Source organism: Protopterus annectens, chromosome 7.part0, assembly GCF_019279795.1.
Source record: "Protopterus annectens isolate FY-2018-M chromosome 7.part0, PAN1.0, whole genome shotgun sequence".
NCBI classification, from domain to species: Eukaryota; Metazoa; Chordata; order Ceratodontiformes; family Protopteridae; genus Protopterus; species Protopterus annectens.
Window position 1 is genome coordinate 1,660,659,819 of NC_056739.1, and position 21,362 is coordinate 1,660,681,180.

The 21,362-nt window shown below is 39.2% G+C and overlaps 1 protein-coding gene across 2 annotated transcripts in view; it reads left to right on the forward strand.

The window, feature by feature from the left end:
* Positions 1 to 21,362, forward strand: part of SLC38A3 (solute carrier family 38 member 3) — a 1,194,467-nt gene that overhangs the window by 341,212 nt on the left and 831,893 nt on the right. The window lies entirely within an intron of this gene.

The window sequence follows — 21,362 nt, forward strand, 5'->3', positions numbered from 1 at the left end:
TTTGCATTTCTCTTCACTACCTGCTGCAAAGATGGCTTTTACACTGTCTGGTTTGATGCTTTTTGTGGCCATGAATAAACTACCACTTTTTCAGTGTTTTGTTTATTATGGTCTATTTTTCTTCTTTGATCTTGATGAGAAACAGTGGTTGACTGTTCTATGTAGTTTTGCTTTCATTTTCAGGATTTATAACTCTTTTCTTGCAGTATGCCTAATTCTTTACATTTGTATCTTATCTTTGAACTTCAGTAAATAAAGAAGAATAAGTTTCATAGAGATACAGGATAAAATCCAGGGCACTCTTTCTCCACATTACCACATAAGACAGGAACTATTGGTTGTATATGATAATTTATAAATTCAAAATACATCCACTGCAGGTTATGCCATTTCAGTTGGTGCAATTATTAGTTTAGAATCAGTCTTTGTATGAGGCTGCCTTCAATAAACTCTACATGGCTTGCCAAAACCACGAGTGCATCACGGAGTGACTCACACACAATAGACCGCCAATTTGTATTCAGTAAGTGGCTCTGCAGAATGTGTAAAGATGCACAGACATAGTAAAAACATTGTGGCATGCTAATCACAGCATAAGCAATTGAATTGTATGCCAATGTACCAATACAAATTTGTGGAGCTATTCAACAAGCTATAAAGCAATCATATACACTTAGTGTAGCCTTTTACCTTGAATCCAAAACCTATTGGAATACAACCATGGAAACTATTTGCTCTTCAGCATGTGTAAGTGCAACAGGCTCAAGTCTATGCTGCTGCTGCTGCTGATAGACCTTGGGCAAGTAGGAGAGTTTAGACCCTGTTTATCTTTTCATAGTCTACATGAGGTGCAAATAATAGAGCACTGCAGGGTGGATAGAGACACACTCCAGGAATTCTGCAACGTCTGTCATCCTCAACTAAAAGCAAGGGCAAAGCAAGGGGAACCAGTGCTTGTGGAGACCAAGGTATAAGTAGCACTCAGAATTTTAGTTACACAAACCTTCCGGATACCAACATGGGACATGCTGTGGGTGTTGCAAGCATCAGCATCCAGGATCCTACATCAATTCCTGAATGCTATGCAACAGTATGCCAGTAACTACATTCATTTTACCCATATCATCCAAAGGACAGAGCTACAACTATGCATGATTTCTACCCCATAGCACACTGCCCTGGTGCCATAGACTACATGCACATTGTGATCAAAGTACAACCCATGGGACAGGGAAGGGTCTATATAAACAGAAAGGACTTTGACTCCATTAACTGCCAGGTCATGTGTAATGCTAAGGGAATCATTCTAAATGTGTCTGCTGGCAACCTTGGCAGTTACTATGACTCCCATATCTTGCACAACTCTCACCTCTACCAGAAGTTTTCCAGGAGGATATTCCACAAGATCATTTACTGGGGGATGGAAGGTATGCACTCAAGCCATGGCTGATGATGCCCATCAGAAATGCATATACACCCATGGAGGAACGCTACAATGAAGCACAATCTCAAAACAGAAATATCATAGAACATGTGTTTGGGCTGCTGAAATCAAGGTCTTGGTGCCTGGATACATCGAGGGGGGGGGCTCTGCAGCACAATCAAAGTACTTGCTCAGAAATTATTACTGTCTGCATTATCCTACAGAATGTTATCATGAGAAAACAGCTGCAATAAGAACACCAAGCAGAAAGAGCACACATTCCTCCACCATTGCTAAGGTCACCACAGCCACATGCAGGTGAGGAGTCAGAGGGGGAACTACCAGATGCTGTTGGTGTAAGTACATGGAGGTGTGCACAATGTGCCCTTACCCAGTACAAGAGGCAATGACTATCACACATGCTGACCTCCTAAGGGGTACGACTTTCATCCCATGCACATACATACAGTAGAATTGATGCCAGGCAATGCTTACAACCTTTACTTACCCATGTAATGGCTGTGCACTGCTAACATCACACAGATTCAGCCCTGAAGTACAACAGTTGTAACTGCAGGACTATCAAGGTAAGTATTGAACCTGGAACATGAAAATAAATGCATAGGAACACAAATGAACGGCAGATACTTGAATACTGTTACTTGAAAATGTACCTAATTAGAATGTGGTAAGTTGTCCAGCAATGTCATCGTTATGTGAAGGACTTACTTATAGCAATAGATTTCTGCCATTTATCAGCTAATATGCCTCATGCATTTAAAATGCACAAAATAGAAAAAGCAGTCCAAAGTCTAATTATCATTACATTCTCATAAGTGGAATAATAAGCCTCATTGATGTATCACAGATTTCAAGGTAGTAAACAGTAAAAAGGCTGTAAGAAATCAATATGTTTCAAAATAGCATCAATAATACATACACTTAGCACTCAGGTAGCTATGTACCTTCTGCATCAGAAAAAATGCATATGTATTCCAAAGTAAAAAAAAATAAGGATATGGCACAGTTATCATCATTTATACAAGGTGGGGTTTGGGGGGATGCAGCAAGTCAAGGCTGAAACAAAAGTAGTGAGTGTGTGTGTGAGTAAGAAAGATAGGCAAAAATGTAGCTAATTATCAAATGGCCACTGAGATAGAATGACCTGCAAGCCTCATGATCACTTCATATGCCTGCTATGTGTGGGTATCTGTATGGGCATTCAATGTGAAATGTGTGTGTGAGTGTCTGCATGAACAATGCCAAGCTGTGTGCTAGCTCTCCATCCTGGCATGTCAGACAGGTGTGAGCCATGCGTGGTAGAGGTAACAGTTCATTGTCATCACCCCCGACCAAGAGATCTGGCTCTGCCAGGAGTTACATTGACACGTTCATGTCCATGATCAGATGTGCTGGTGCTACCTGGATGTGAGCGATGTTTGCTGGATAAGCTCTCCTCACAACTACAGCCAGGTCAATAACTGTATGGCCTATCACATCTGAGTGTGGATACCTCATTCACCGATGGAACAGTGGAAGTAGTGCCACTATGAGAGCAGGATTGGGCACTGTCTTGTTGGCTAGCAACAGATGATGTTGTGGACCTATGACCATGTGGATACTGTTCCCATTCCAGCATATGTTCCATCACAGACACTGCCTGTTCCATCATGTCATTCATCCAATCCATTGAATCAGCTACATGGTGGAGACAGTCATGCATGTCAGCCTATGCCAAATCTAGAACCCTGAGCATGTCCTTGGAGGCCCTAGTGGAATGTGCCTGTACCTCCGCGATGGTCCTAAATATATATGAGTGGCATGTAATAACACACCAGGATCAGGTGGAGTGTGGACAACAGGCCCCCTCCAAGCACCCCAACCAACCTTCCTTTGTGGCACCTCACCCACACTTTGGCTATGGACAGAATAAACCAGCCCTGAAGTCACAGTAACCATACTACTCTGATGAAGTGTCTCAGCCTCAACCTGTCTAATATCTGAGGGCTCGGTGGAATTGGTATGCGTAGGCATACTGACTGTGTCTGAAGGAAATACAAGGGAAGTGTTAATCACAACAACAGTGTCAAATTCAACATCTGCACCCCGCCAACTGTGCTGCCGTTTGGCCAGCATCATCATCAGACCCTACTGTTACACCAACATCAGTTAGTAGGAGTTCTACACTTCCACTGTCAGGATCACCTGTAATAATAGGCAACAAGGAAATTACTACTGTTCAGAATGTAAAACCATATATATGATAACAAAGTAACTTTGGTCATACAATTGCAGATGGTACAGCGGTACAGACACTTATTACACCCTCATCACACATACACATAATTATATATCTAAATAATTGTCAGTAATAAGCAAACAAACATTTGCTTACCATGTGCAGATGTCTCCACACTTTGCAGGGAGGATGGTCCTGGAAGAAATGATGCAAGGAAATGATTACAATTAAGCATCACAATGGAAATTACCCAGGGTGACAGTGGGTCCTGGAACAAAAGAAGCAAGGAAAGGATTACAATTAAGCATCACAATGGAAATAACACAGGGAGACAGTGAATACACAATTGCATATATACCCTGTAAGAAATAGCTGAAACTGAATCTTGGCTGAGATGTCCATCCACCCCCTTGTGTACTGAGTAACTCTCGTGTATAACTCTAATTAATTATCAATAGGTACAGATACAAAAAGAAATTCACAGAAAGTACTATTCAATTTATATATTTTACCCTACAAGCAAATATAAAACCTGCAATATGTAAGCTTACCTGGAAGCTACCATGGGACACAACTGACCTCCCAGCCACATCAGTACCAACATCAAGCAGATGGTGGGCAGTTTCCACTGAGCTCTCTGGCTCTCTGACAGTGGACAGAAACTCCTCATTTGGTGTCAGTGGGGGCTCAGTAGCAGGAACACCCCATGTAGCATGCTGTTCTCTGGCAACTGCAGCTACTTTGCTCAGATCAAATTAGTGGCCCAATTCTGCACCTGTTCATAATTTCTTCTAAAACTTCCTACTGTGTTGACATCATTGATTAATTGGCTCCCAATATATTTACTGGCAGCCACATCCCAACATCCTCTCTCAAGCAGAAAGGCTCCATGGAGCCTCTGATCTTGTATTATCACGTCATTATCTGTGTCACTGTAAGGGGCTATCAGTGGATTTGTAGGCTTGGGTGCCATAATCCTATGTGATATAAAACATAGAAGGCTAAAACAGATAAATACCAAATAACTAATGTATTACTTAGAAAAAAATAATCAGTTTATGTTCCCTTTTGTCAACATTAACCACTTGAAACACACTTTTCATTTAGTACAACTGAAGGTTAGATGGTTGTCTCATCTCCCCCTCACAAGCAAACAAAGGTTTGTACAAATCAAGGAACATCACATAAGTAATGTATTAATATGTTAAAAACAATTATCTGTATTTTGAAGGCCAATTCTTTAGGCAAATTTCCGGGGTAGCTGTGGGAGCACTCATGTTTGCTAATTACATCATGGCAGAATGGGAGGAGCTGTACATTTTCAATGGCCCATATGTTGGCAATTGGGTGATGGATATCAGGTTCTTAGATGACATATTCCTATTATGGAAAGAATCACAAGCTAAATTGGAAGAATTAATAGTTTTATTAAATTGTGAATTTTCTGGACCTGTGGCCATTGTGGTATTGTTTATTTTCTAGTTTTGGTGTGTTGCATTTTTAAATTGGAAGAATTCCTGATGTACATTAACAATACAGTTGAGTTTTTAACTTTCTCCCACACATACAATTGTGACCATATAGTGTTTTAGACGTACAAATCAGTAAAGATTTAATAATCAAAATTGTGTCTAACATTTTCTGAAAACCCACCTTTTCTAATTCTTACCTCCATTTATCTAGTGAGCACCCCTAGCATCAGAAAAAGGCCATCGTCAAAGGTCAGTTTGTTCGATTGGCCAGAATAGTATCAGACTATTCACAATTTTTAGTGAAGTGTGATACTGTAACTAACATGTTTCTTGCTAGGGTTTACCCTAGAGAGTTTATTTCCAATATCAAAATGGAGGTGGCCATTAAAAGGCAGAAGGGTACTCATTCACCCATATTAAATGGGACAAATGGGATGACATATATTGTTCCTAAAAGATCTGGTTGGAGTAATCAAGTTTTCTTTTCTACCTTTTGGTTAGACACACCTAACATCATTAATATTATTTTTAAATAATGGTGGATTTTTTTCTAGTGATTTGGATAATTTTCAAAAGTTAGGATCTAAGCCCAAGATTAGTTATAAAAAGGGTACTACCCTTAAACAGTTACTTGAAAGGGGAACTCAGGTTCCATCTGAGAAAAATAAGATAGGATCCTACAAGTGTGGTGCTTCAAGACAGTGCAAGCACATTATAGGAAGTGATTATATTACTGTCTGTAACAAGAAATTCAAGGCTAGGGATTATTACAACTGTAATTCAAGCAATGTTATATACGTGGCCCTATGTAATCAATGTTCAAGTTTTTATGTGGGGAAAGACCTCAAGAAAATTGATGGTGCATATGTATGAACATTTTTTTGACATTAGAAATAAGAAATTCACCACTGGATTGTATAGACACATTTCTTTAGATCAGAATCATGATTTACATTTTTTTGTTATGGATTCCATAGAAATTGATTTGCAAAGGAAAATTACTGAATCACATTTGAATTTTAAAGAGGTGCTATGGCAGATCAAGCTGAATGCAACAGTGCCTCCGGGGCTAAATGACAATTGTTCTTTAGCCCCTATTTTAAAACTTAGACTCTATGAAATTTAAACAGCTGTATAAATGTGCAGTTATTTTAATTGTATCTAACTACTAGGTTTTAAACAGTTAATTGAATATCAATGTATTTTTGTGTTAACTGTTTAATTTGAATAATTGGTTCAGTCAAGTGATTTATGATGTGTATAAATAGAAAGTATGGGAGGGGTCAAGTATGTTCTGAAGAAGTTCTGATTTTCTTGAACAAAAGCACTTAACTCAGTTCATTTTGGAATAAAGTGGAATTGTTTGGCTTCCTTACCTTTCATGTTTGCTTGCTTCTGTTTTATTGGTTTGTGCAACTATCTTCTGGTTAATGTATTATTATATCTCCAACAGAAATATCAGGATGCATACACATTTTCAATAGAAAAGCATTTGAAACACACTTTTCTTCTTGGAACACAGAATAGTAGGTGGCTTCCCCACCCTCAAAATACCAAACAAATGAAGATTTGTACAAATCAAGGTATACTATAGAAGTAAATGTATATATTATTTCCACTCAATTACAAGGCTGTTTATGCATTCACAACAGAAAAATCAGTTTATAAATGCCAGTATTTTCTCAGTGTGACCACCACTCCTGTGGAGGTGGCCCTGGGCCACCTCAGAAGCATAACACCAGTGTCAGTGCCACATACATTAGATTTCTCTTCAATAACATAGAATATTATGAAATCAAATTTTAAAAATAATAGCTGTGCTGAAAGTGTAACCTGTCTATCTCTGAAAAGCAAATGCCTGCCAAAAATGCCTGTGCTAACAGTAAATTATAAGAAGTGCATACAGATAAAACTTCTATTTTCTCCTCGATATATAAATAACATTTGTAACATTTTACGAATTTATTAGAATGTACTTAAATAATACAAGCATACCTTAGTCTCCTCACCTTCAAGCTCCTAGCTACATGGTTACCTTTTTATAGTGTAGATTCAGGCCTCTGAACACAGTGAAGATGTAAATGAGGCGTGAACTCATTAGACTTGCTGAATACCAAACATTTGACTTTGTGTATCAGATGTAAACATAGTGCAGGCTCTAAACCAATGTTTGTTGCTAATGACTTGCAACTGTGAATGATTAATGTAAGAGAGAAGGAAAACGCAACAACAATTCAGACAGTCTTCAGTTGTATCAGTGAAGATGTACTTTCAAAGTGTAGAAATATCTTCAGAGGGTTATTATATGAAACATAACACCACACATTTATCCTTTATTATTAATAACAGCAAAACTCTCATGCCTTTGCTGAAACTGTTGTTCACTGTCATGTATTTCACTGTCACATATTTTTATCATACAATTAAAGGAAAATGATTATAGACTGCATGTCTAAGACTACAACAGAGATAAGGGAAGAATTAACACAATAGTAAGATAATACAGATCTGCAAACATATTCATAAATGGTGGTGTGATCATTCATTTCACTATTATGTAAGCTAGACATGTGCAACCAACTGAGGATGTCCAAGTGTGTGTCTTGCTAATATTGTAGAGAAAATGTAAATTACTTGTATGCACATGATTTGGTTGCTGTTGCAAAGTTGTGTCTGTGGCAAAGAGAGCGAACACACACTCAAACTGTGTAATGTATTTTCATTACTCTGATAGTTCATATCCAGAGCTCTGTATTTGTTTAACATATGTTTAACTTTATTTAATTTTTTTGGTCTTTTTGTATTATTTACATACAGTACTGTCCAGAGTGCTGATGGCCATACATTGCCGCTTAGCCTGTTTCTGCAAAGGAAGGCAAACCAATTGAAATGTTACTATCTTCAAATTTAAGCAGAGAACCATAACTGCTTATCACTTAACTCTGTGCAAATGGGGAAAACAATAGCAACAGTTCTTAATGTCATAAGAGTTATGACTCATTTTCAATATAAACTACAATATGAACAATAGCATGTGTCAGCTATTTCTCCCATCGCATATATTCACTACTGTTTGTCAAGGTCAAGTTGTATTCATAAAATGTGAATCTTGCATGTGCAAACACTTTGTCATCATTCACACAAATCAGTTTCTCGGCAATGCTCTATGTAAACAGGTGTTTGTTCTGTATTGCTTTGGCTATTGCCCAGTTATCCTTCATCCCATCAAAAGGCATTATTAAACACAGCAGAAGGGAAGGGACTTGTTATTCACTAAAGGCATACTGTACTTACCCAAACTCATGTGTGCTCTGCAACAATGCACTTGCAAATGATATCTCAGTAATAGATCTAATGTCAACTGCACTACAAAAAAAGGAGAACAACTGCATTGCTACATTTGATATGGCCTCATACTGACACTAGCCCTTGGTCATCTCTGATCCAAGCATGTTGATATTGTCTGAAATATATTACTGTGGAAATATACATCAAGAGTTGCATTCCTGCTGTTTTCAAAGTGTGTGTGTGTGTGTGTGTGTGTGTGTGTGTGTGTGTGTGTGTGTGTGTGTGTATGTGTGTGAGACGCTGAGTATGTTATGCACACAACATATTGAGAAATAAGTACATGTATGTTTCAATTCATAACAGCTTATTTTATATAGGTTAACATGATGACTTAAAGAATTTTGGAACATTGGAAGCACAAAAACAAATCTGGAGTCCAGAATTTGCACACAAGTCTCATAACAGTGTATGTTATCTGCAACATTATGATGCTGTCATCCTCTATAAAGACGAGTGTAACAATTAAAAATCACACTTCTGTGATGGCTTGAATATTAAGTACTATGTTCTGAAGTTGGATTAACTAGTTAAGTAGGATTTCAAATTGCTCAACAGTCAACTTGTGTGTGCACTGTATTTATAACTGTGTGCATGTGCATAGTCAGAAGAGCATGAGTGTGTGTCTTAATGACATTTCTTAAGCTTCATTGAGAACAATGTTTTACAGTCATACATTACTACACAGCAATTTTATACAGCCCTCCCAACATCTTCTTCCCAACATAACACAGATGACATCTGCTATAAAGTGTTCTCTGACAATATGAAAGTCAGACTTGGGCCATGGCACTAGAATTAACTATTGTCTTCTCTAGCTTGTGTAACTAGATAGTTAGGGGTTCTAATCTCTCTGCAGTCAACTTGTGAGTGTGTGTTCAGTAAGCCCTCCTTCAGGAGACCATTTTAGAGTAGCGTGTGAGACACTCCTACTAACATCTTCTCACCAGACACTGATGATATCGTATGCTACAAAGTTGTCTTTGACAATATGAAACTGAGATTTGTGCCATACTGCTAGCATTAAGTACTGTGTTCTATGTCTTGTGTAGCTAGGTAAGTAGGGGTTCTAATCTCATTGCAGTCAACTTGCATATGTTCAGTTAGCTCTTCTTCAGGAGACCATTTCAGAGCAGCATGTGAGACACTACTACTAATATATTCTCAGCAGATGCTGATGATGTGCCCTGGCATTAGCTGTTCTTTAGCTTGTGTAGATAGCAATTAGGAGTTTTAATCTCACTACATACAACTTGTGTGTATCAGTCAGGAGAAGACTTTAAAATGGCATGTGAGACCACAGCTGACAACTTTCTTTGCCACTTCTTATTCTCAGCATACAATGATAATGTGATCTCCTCTAATGTTCAGTCTGATTGTATTGCACTTAGATGTCTGTATAGGCATGGACATTAACTACTGTGTTCTTTAGCTTCTGTAGCTAGATAGTTTGTTGTTCTAATCTCATCAAAGACGACTTGTGTGTGTGTTCATTCAGATATGAATGTGGAGAAACTTTTACACCAAGAAGTGACACCACATCTCTGTCACACACGCCTCTCAACATCTTCTTCTCAGCATGAAATGATGCTGTCATAAAGTGCACTGTGAAAATGTAAAGTTAGACATCTGTGGTTGTGCTAGCATTGCGTTGTATAAAATCAAGTTTATATAAATACATAGGCCTACTGTTCAAATCTGACCTTGTCCAACTGCTGTATGTGTGGTTAGTGGTATATTATGGCCAGTATATGATATTTTGAACCTTTAACATAGCCCCGTGAATCCAACATCCCCTTTTTCCCTCTGCCAACATAACATCCTTTCTGCAGAACACTGGAGGATGTCATCATCTCTAAGATGCATACACACATTTTGAAGTATAGCCCTTCTGTGACCCTCTTAAATCCATTTGCAGACCAGTGGATGTGTGATTGCTAATTTTGTCAAGGGGTGGTGCACTTGTCACATATGGAAAGAGGCAGTATGTAATACAATGAAGCACATACACACATATATATGCACATACCTATACTTTCTTACATCATATAGGTATATTTATTTTAGTTTAAAGGCTAGAATAATGACTTGCAGTATGGCATATTTGTGCATGTGTATTATTACCATCATAAAATGCATGGCATGTCTTACTGTGTTGAGCCCTTAAATACAGAGATCATTGACAACATTGATTGCAATTGCATGGATTTGATTCTTGCACATGTGGCTTGTGACTTGTGTGTCACGAAAATCTCTCAAATGGCCAGGATTGCACCTGAATTCAACTCCAGGTTTAACACTTTCCCATGTAACCCCTCCAAAGATGTCTTTTTGGAAAGGGGATGGTGAATTCCTCTTATAGGATACTGGTAGTCATTAGAGTTGTACATGTCTGCTCCTGCAGAACATGTATAATAATGTGAACTCATATATTCTGTCAATATTACACATTAATATTGTTAATATTTTATAATAGTTCCTGATTGTGCCTGCTTCTGTCAGCAGTTTTTTGTGAGTCTGCTGCTATGTCTCCCTGATTGGGTGTGAGGTATGCTGACATTCCAGTCATGTTCAAACAAGTCATCTTGCAGATCTGCACAACATGCACATACCTCAGTTGTATATATCACCTTTGCTAAATGTAGTATCCAGTGAGCATGTCAATGATGATTATATCACAACCATTCATCTCCATTGGCATGCAACCTTGTGTGACACTCACATAAAGATTCATAGATGCATAGACTGTTACTAGGCTATTGACCCAGGGGTGGGGTGGAGTGGAGGGGTCTTTCTAAGCCTAGCCAAGTTTTCCTGAAAGAATAATGATGTCCTGTATCTAAATATGGCATTGATATCCAGCCATTTATAAGCTACCTCTGTCCATAAAGGACATAGGTGCTAAGCCTGGTGTGAATTTCCTGTTCCTCATCCACTGGTATAGGTTGCACTTAAACTAGTTAATCAATGAACACAGCTTCACATGGATGGGAAGCTTGTTCCATAGGAGGGGCAGTCTTTGGGACACATATCTGATTCTCCAGTACATTCTGTTAAAGTCACAGACAAAATTCAGGTCCCTAGACCTTGTATTTCTGGTATTCGTTGACTTACAAATATGTAGGAGATTCATAAGCGTGGGGCCTGCAGATGCCTTGTAAGCAAGACATAGATCACCCCTCAGCAATCTATAGGAGAATTAGTAGAGGAAAAGAGCTTTAAGGCACTCTGCATAAGAAAGGTTTGTTACACCCTGTATTCCTTTTTGTACTGAACCTCTGAAGTTACTCTAGTTGCTGCATATGCCTGGTCAGGCACATACCAAAGGGAGAATTGTACTCTATGATTAGTTTGATAAGGGCAGAGTACAGTGGGATAATGACCTCTTTGGACCTAGATGTCATGCCCTTAATTATAAATTGCACAACATGAAAGGATTTCCTCACCACTGTGGCCACATGGTGGTCGAAGGTAAGGCTACTATCTAGGTGCACGCATCATCTGTGATGATATACATATAACTTGGACAGAAGGTGTAAACAGCAGTACATATTGTGCTATCTATATATGTGCTCAATGTTATGCTATTGACTTGTTTTGGAAGTGTACATACATTGACATATCCTATCTGGGGTACATTGCTATATTTTAGATGCCCTCTTCCTCTTTCTTCATTCCTGTCATTCCTGACTGGGCCCATTTTAATCAGCAGTATTTAAGTTTCATTGCATTTGCCCTTACTGTTCACCCCAACATCTATTATTTCAATCTGAAGATACTTATTATAGTGTACATTACAATGAGTACACTTCTCTATTATGTGCTAATTTTGCAGTTATTGCAGTATTTTCATCCCAGTCATCATTATAGCTGTCCACTCAATCTCGAAGAGCTGGTTTGCCCATAGGTAAACTTGTATGGATGTTCTTTCTGAATTCATGTTGCTATGGATGGTTTCTGGCCACAAAAAAATACTTCTAATCCTGTAAGCGCAAGAAGAAGCATTAATCTGTGATTTGCACTGCTGCTTATCATGCTAACACATAAACTCCTTGTAGGCTTCGGGTGTAGCCTACAAAGAGTTCATTGAATCCCCGGGTATGTGTATATTTTATGTGTCAAATTCCACTTTACATTTTTGGTTTGTACCATTTATATTTCATTTTCCCTTTAATTTACCAGCTTTGAGTTGGATGTGCTTCCCTTTTGTAAGTTTTCTATATTCTAAAGAACATATTGCCTCTAAGAGTCTTGTCTTCTGTAAATCATTATCATAATTATGTCATAAGAACATGCCCATTCATAAAGTAGATCACTGACTTTTAGCCTGTCACTTCATTTTAACGTCAAAAATTTATCACCGGAATAATTTTGTTTCATATATTACACATCTGGGAATTAAATTCAGAATCTTTTGATACAGTATGTGGCAACTGTTTCTACAAAAATTATTTCATTAGCCATCTACTACTTAATTTCCCTGCTGGCACTGATTTAATGCTGCAAATTAAATCTGGTGATTCTAACCTAATCCTATGTTATTGGTAGTACTGATTTTAATGTTTTAGTAGCACCACTTCTAGACTGTCTGACGCAGTGTTGCTCTCCTTTACATGCAGACTATAGCTAGTAGCTCTTCTTAACCAGCAAGCAGTAATTCCTCCCCTAGAAACAAATTTACTAAACTGAGTCTGTTGCATTCTTCCTTTTTGTACCAAGTGTCAGTATCCTTTGTTATACATCTTCCATTAGTCCCACAGTACACGTGTACTTCTACAAATCCTGCCCTTTGCTCAGTTTCTTAATGAACTTTCACCTGTTACTGGTGTTTTGGTTGTCTGACTCACTTTTCTGCTCTGTTTTTATTCAGATTTACTTCCTTGTGTTTGTTTCATAGGTATCCATACCTAATCCCTTGACAGTATTATAAGCTTGGTATTATTCATTAATATTTTAACATGTAACCAGTGTCAATGTTTCTAAATGCCATTTTCAGGAATGTACGTTATTTACATGTAGGTTGATTTTAACTACATATTTACTTTCCTTTTTGTAAAAGTGTAACTAATGAGGGCATCAGTTGTTCTCATATGATACACAGCTTCCCTTCATAACTTCCAGTAATTTCTATTACAAGCCTGTTGCATAGATATCACTAAACAGCTTCATACAAAACCTGCTGATCTCCTCACTGTATACCTGTACTGTAGCAGGAACAAATGTTAAAGGTAGTATATAAAACAGATAAAAGGTGCTAAAAGCTGGTTGTCACTTAAGAGGCCCATTCCTTATAATGCTTGACTTATTTTGTCTTTTTATTACCAATTTATTTCCCAAAGTGCTTTGTTTGGGGATCATTTCTGTATGCTGTCTTAGTTTTAACTATGCATTCTTCAGCTTAACAGGGTTTAGAAGTTAATTTTTTATGTGTGTGTGTGTGTGTGTGTGTGTGTGTGTGTGTGTGTGTGTGTGTGTGTGTGTGTGTGTGTGTGTGTGTCTTCAGAAGAAAGAATGCCATAAGTACAGGGGAAAGCCAAAGGATGATATCAGTAATGGAGATAGTAGTAGTTGTAAGAGTAAACAAGAGTGAGAGATGAAGAAGGAAATAAAGGTGGGGGAGGTGGTAGAATAAGAAAAGGCAGGTGATATGATATGCCATAGTATGTAATAAATAGAAAGATGGGGAGTTAATTTATGCAAAGTAAGACATTATAGTCTGAGTAAAGAAAGGAGAAAAATAAAGCAGGCTAAAAATAGATGACTGACTAATGACAAAATCAACTGAAAAATAGTAGACAGGAGGCTAAACAAGGAAAGGAAGAAATAATATAGGCAAGTGTTATTTCATAAGTCCAGTCACTGTTGGGATAAGTAACTACTTCAGGCTGAGTGGTTGATTAGAACAGGATTATTAGAGGAACTTTATTCCTATTTTGTCACACAGTAAGTGAAGCAACAGTCCCAAAGCTGATTATTAATTATTTATGGAAAGCTGGCATGCATGTAAAGCAGAGTGCAAACAGAAGTAGTGTCAATGCATATAACTAGATAATACTGTGTACTTATGGCAATACAATAATGTATGGCCCGTTATAAGTTGTGTATGTTTCAGTACAGTGAGGCAGTTCAAAACCTTTCAAAATGCAGAAGGCTTTGCAGCAGTGAAATCTAAAGGCATTATTCATAGTCATCTATGCAACTATGTTAAGGTTTATGGGGAACGTGTGTGAATGAGCACAGCTGAGCTGCCATTTACAGCAATGCATGATGACCTCAAATGTACTTATGCAAATGTTCAAATAATGAGATGGAAATGAGGAATGTTGTCAGTCTCCATATGCTAATGAAGTGTATTTTACATAATTTGTGATTCATAGTCATTTTCTTCTGCTTTTCCACACTGGTTGCAAATGCACTTTATAAAGAGAAGCATCGCCAAACCTATCAGAGTTGCAATCAGTGAAAATGCTGTCACTTGCGGTGAGCTTTGCAATTTCTAGGTCTGAGTTACTTGTCTTGGCCAGGCAAAACAGACAATAATATATGCAACGTATTCTTCATTACAACTTTGATAATCAGGAAATCCTTGATAGGTTTAGAGTGGATAGGGATATTATAAGCATCTCAGTGGGCATGTTTGAACCCATAGGTGTACTGGAGGAATGCATGAACTTCCTATTCTGTGGACACCAAAGTATGTATACCCCTTACTACACTTGCTATTGAGACCTTCCAGAGACAGATTGGGGACATGTTGTGGATCTTACAGGCTATTGCCTTAAGGGTACTGAAGCAGTTCCTGGATGTACTTTTGACACTTTTGGATCAGTACATCTATTTCCCAGTGTCTCTACAGACTACGTACCCATAGAGAGGCACACAGCAACAGTTATCCCACTCCACAAAGGTTGAGCCACAACGGGCCCTGGGAGGGTCTGCAAGGCTATGGAGTACATCATCATGGAACTCATTAATAGAGACATTGGGAACCACCAAACATTGGACCCTACCCAGTTTGGCTTTGTTAAGGGCAGATCATGCCTCCTAAACCTGGTGGACTTCTTTGAGACAGTTGCCAAGGCTTTAGATGAGGGAAAGGAGGTCCACACAGCCTACCTAGACCTCGCAAAGGCTTTTGACACCATTCTCTATTCTGGTATTATAGACAAGCTCACTAGCCTGAACATAAACCCCTACAATCATGAGATGGGTTGCCAATTGGCTCATGGGTAGAACCCACACGGTGAGAGTTGCATGCTCTAGGTCCGACTCTAAACCGGTTACAAGTGGCATCCCCCAGGGCTCAGTCCTTGTACCCCTACTGTTTGGCATATACTTCTCAGAGATACAGGCAAGCACAGGAGGACTATGGCTGACCAAGTTCACAGATGACTGCAAACTCTGGCCATAATTTACTCTCTGGCTGATATAGACATCCTCCAGAAGGGTCTCACTGAGATGGATACCTGGTGTCAAAATCATGGCCTCAAACTAAATGCCAAAAAGTGCATAGTTATCCCCTTTGGAAAAAACAAAGTACCTGCGAACTACCACATACGTGGTAGTCCTCTAAATACACAAAATGAAATAAGGGATCTGGGGACCCAAGTAGAGAGTAGATAGTACCTTTGATAACCCAAGTAGATTGTAATCTCACCTTTGATAATCATATTGTCAAGGTGCTTAGAAAATCCTTCTATGTGGCCCACCTAATCACAAAAGGATTTGCATCTAGAACAAAAGAGGTTATTGTGCCCCTCTACTCATCACTCATCAGACCCATCATAGAGTACAACACCCCATTTGGGATGTACCTTACAAGACAACTGCAACACCTGGAAAGACCACAGAAGTACCTCACCAAGAGGATTACTGACCTCAAACAGATGCCCTATGCAGCCCGACTGAAGAAATTCCAGCTGTACTCGGTTGCATACCACCTACTCAGGTGATCTCTGCCTGACATACAAGGCCATGTCCAACCTAGAAATGATGGACATGCTCCACCTAAAAAACAAATCCTCAAGAGCCACACACTCTAGGGATGTAAACCGCACCATAATGATAAATAGGACTTGCTGGAGGGATAGATTCCTGTCCCAGAGACTCCCCATGCTTTGGAACAGGATTCCAATCTACATTAGGCAGAGCCCCTCACTAACACTCATCTTTACCCTGGGGATCACTGCAGTGGTTCTGCTGGACAGAGGCACAGGGAACTAATGGCTGTGCTGGACAGAGGCACAGGGAACTAATCTAAGGGGGTGGTGAAAGCCAACACATTCTGGCTAGGCTTACATATGTCCTCGGGCAGATAGCCTAGTACTTATCTATGAACCTATGAACCTCAGAAATAAGCCAGGACTATGCATGCCTTTTATAAGCTGGAACATTTCACTTAGGTACTCAGTGAAAATGATTGCATTCATGTAGCAACTAGGGCACCTCCTGAATCACAGGGTGGGCACTACCATTCCATCAAGTGCTAGGTAGTGTGTAATGATTGGGGGGTGTCTCACAGACATCTCTGCCCAGCATCCTGGCAGACATATGATTCCCATATATGGTACACTAGATCATTCTACAAACTCATCCTGCACGTTAGGATCCTCAGTGGTCATCTTGTTGGCAAGTGATTTTTTTTCTTTTTATGTTATTTAAGTAGATATTTATGTTAGACTGTATTGTTGTATAGTGATGCTTATTTCCTGTCATTATTTGTGCAGTGAGGAGGATGTAGTGGCAGCAGTCAAGTTTACATGTCTGGATGCTTATTTTAATGTGCCATTACCTTATGATATATTTTGCCTGAAAATGTTTGTTCATTACATCTTTGATGCTTGAGGTGACTGCCACCGTAAGGAGTAGTAATCCATGTAGTAGTGTTTTTTTTTTGTCCAGTGTTTATGTTTCTAATAGCTTTACATGAATGATGTGTACTTATACACAATCCCCACCAACCCTGTTTCTAACCAGAAAGCTCTGTCAATGAATGTAATTCACAATATGGTGTAACTAATAGCTTTACAGGGATGAAGTGAACATACACACACACACACACACACACACATATATATATATATATATATATATATATAGATATATATATATATATATATATATATATATATATATAGATCTAGGACTTATGCATTAATAATCACCGAACATATATTAACAAAAGCACGTTCACCAAAAAAGTGCTTTCATTAATATATGTTAAAAAAAAAAGAACAGAATCTACGTTTATGCAGTGGGCTAAGCCCCCCTGCACCCCCCACCCCCCCTACTTAAATATTCTCACTCTGAGAATGCAGTACAGTGAGGAAAAGGGAATATTCCCTTATTCACACCATTGTGCGGTCTCGCAAACAGGCATACTTACGCAAAAGTGCTTCTTCGGTGAAATGCACTTTCGCGCAAGTATGCCAAACCGAAATTAGTTTCGGTGATTTTGTCTTCATATATATATATATATATATATATATATATATATATATATATATATATATATATATATATATATATATATATATATATATATATACAACCCTTCCCATATTCCATTCCATCTAAGCAGGAAGCTCTGTCAGTGAATGTGTAATTCACAGTACTTCCAGGTCAAATGAGTCATACACATCTCCCATTGACTGGCCTGTTGATGGTGCAACTGATTTGTAGGATGGGCTACCACGAGAACTGTAAGGTAAGTAAATCCAATGTTGTGACATATTTGATGAAGATGATCCTGCTGTCACTGACCTGATACTGCTGTGCGACCATGATTGCGACCTGGGACATGAGGTTCTGCTAGGTGTAGATGATCATTGATATGACCTGTGTGAAACATGTTATGATTGCTTCCTGTGACTATTAACATTACTGAATTGAGAAACACTGTTAATATTATGTGATCTCCCTCCCCGCACATGTCCGGATAATACCACATCCCCTGTCCCTCATAAGACTTAGTCCAGCTTGACTCTGGTATGTCCTAACTAATGTACAAATGGAGGTGGCAACTGATGCTTGGTGTACCACCATACTATGCATCAGCCATCATCAACATCATCATCATCGGCCCCCTTTTTTTTCCTATTTTCTGCATGGAATTGGGGTATAGTGTTAAATGTTTCCGTAGCTCTTTATTAAGTGCCAGACTTCCGCCTTCTTCAACACTCATGCCTGACTGTCACAGATCATCTTTCACACAATCCACCCACCTCTTAGTTGGATGTCCTTGTTTCCTCTTAGCTTCTTTCCTGTCTGTCCCAAATCTTCTTCACCAGATTGTCTTCTGTTTTTTTTGCAAGTTTCTGAACTACTGTAATCTGTTCTCTTTGATCATATCTGCATTGGAGCTACTTTGGCTTCTGCTGTTATGTCCTCATTTCTTCATCTGCCCGACAGTGTGCATGCTTCCACCATTCTCAGGCACTTCACTTGCATCACCTCTAGCTTCTCCATCTCCTTTGCCTTTGCTGCCCAGATTTCTGTACCGTACAGTAGTAATGGTCACACTACTGCATTGTACACCTTACTTTTCAGCTTCTTTGGCATTCTTCTGTTATAGACTACACTTGAGACTTTATGCCAGTTGGCTGCAGCCCCTCTGATTCCATCTTTGACCTCTTCATTCAGACTTCCCTTCTCCTCAACCACCCCTCCCAGATACTTGAAGCTATTTACCTGTTCCACTATCTCCCCTTCTATTTCAATTCACAGCTTCTTCTGATTTCCCCATTTTGCAGCCATTACCACTCTCTTATCTGTGTTTAATTTCATCCCATCTGCCTTCAATTTTGCATTTCATTCCCCTATCCTTTGCTGAAGTTCTTGCTCAGAGTATGATTGTAATGCCACATTGTCTGCATACAGCAATTTTGTTGAACTGTCCCCTCTGACCGGTTTGCTAATGCAGTCCATCACCAGTATGAACAGCAGTGGGCTCAGAGCTGAACCCTGGTGTACACCCACTCCCACTGTGAATCCCTGTGTGAGGCCGAACATTGTTTGTACATAAGTCATTGGGTTCTTATACATAGCCTGCACTGATTCTACCAATGTTTCTGGGACTTTGAACCACCACAGTACAGTCCAGGTCGGCTTTCTTGGGACCTTGTCATATGTTTTCTCCAAGTCTAGGAATGCTCAGTTGGATTATTTCCTCATCTCTAACTTCTTCTCAACTATCTGTCTCACTGCAAACATCAGGTCGGTTGTGCTGCATCCTGATCTGAAACCAAACTACTCATCTCCCATCTTACATTCTACTACTCTATGTATCTGTTTATCAATCACACTCTCCAGAACTTTCATGTAATGTAATAGGAGTCTGGTGCCTCTGTACTGCCCAGAGTTGTGGATATCCCCTTTGCTCTTGTACACTGGCATGAGTATGCTTAGTCTCCAGTCATCTGGTATACGCTTTTCTCTTCACACTCCTATGAATGCCCACAGAAAGCATTTCTCCCCTATCTCACCTACCATCTTTATCATATCTGCTGTGACCTCATCTGGGCCTGCTGCTTTCCCTGACTTCATTTTCCTTAGTGCTTTTCTTACTTCTTCTAGAGTGGGCTCCTCTTCTTCTCTTATCGTAGGCTGTTTCTGGGGCAGTACAGCTTCTGTGGGGTTTTCTTCATTCAGAACTTGCTGGAAATAATCCTTCTTTGTTGGTTGTTGCTGGTATTTCTTATGAAGGGTGTCTGACTAATTTCTTTATCTTTCTGTGTTTGCCCTGATATAGTTTATTTGTGCAAATACTAATTCACTTTTCAGAAGTTGGCAGAGTGCTCGGATGCCCTATTCTTTGCTATTGCAACTCCTTTCTTTGCTCCTTTGTTACCCAACCAGTATTCCTTCCTAGTCTGGTCAGTCATATCTATCTCCCATTTTTTTCTGCACTCCTTCTTTATTTTCACAACTTCCTGGACTTTTGCTTTCCACTACCAGATTTCCTTATGTACCTTATTTCTATACCTGGCTTAGTCACATATTAGTTCTGTAGTCCTAACATATGATGTTTTGAGGCACTGCCATTCTTCTTCAACTCCACCTATTTCCTCTTCTTCTTGGGGTGCTAGAGCCTGGGTAATTCCCTGGACTGTTGTACTTTCTCTCCAGTCAACTTTCAGGTCTTCAGCCTGGTCTCTGTTGACCTTAGAGCCTTCTCTGACCACTTCTTACAGCTGATTATGGTAAGTAGTGGTTTATGCAATGGGCCAACTGTTTCACTGGGGATGACTTTGCAATCATGGATTCTACCCCCGTGCCTTTTTCTTACTAGGAGGAAGTCTACCTGAGATGCATATTGGCTATTCTTGTATGTGATCTTGTGACTGTTTGTCTTTCTGAACCATATGCTGGCTAATATCAAGCCATTTGCCAGACAAAAGTCTAGAATGGCCTCTGCTTCTTTATTCCTGTTACCCCACCCATGTGGATCCAGGCAGTTCTCAAATCCTGTTCTATCTGTCCTGATACATGCATTCAAGTCACCCATCGTCAACACCAATTCATGTAGTCCTGCTTTATCTAGCAGGTCTTGCAACTGCTGTCTGAATGCACTCTTTTCCTCACTTTCATAACCCTGCTGTGGGGCATAGGCTAAGATTATGAATACTGCCCTATCATTACACGGGAGTCTGCTTGCCATAAGTCTGTCATTAATTCTGATGATATCCCTCACTGCCTTATGAAACCTCTCTCTCACCACAATTCCCACACCATTTCTAGCCTGTCCCCCTCCTGAGTAATAGTCTCTGGATCCAAAGCCAATTGACTTTGCTGTACTGCCCTTCTCTCTTGTCTTTGGATAAATAGGATGCAACAAATTAAAACAATGTTTGAAAGGGTCACACAGGAAAACCAATTAGTTAAA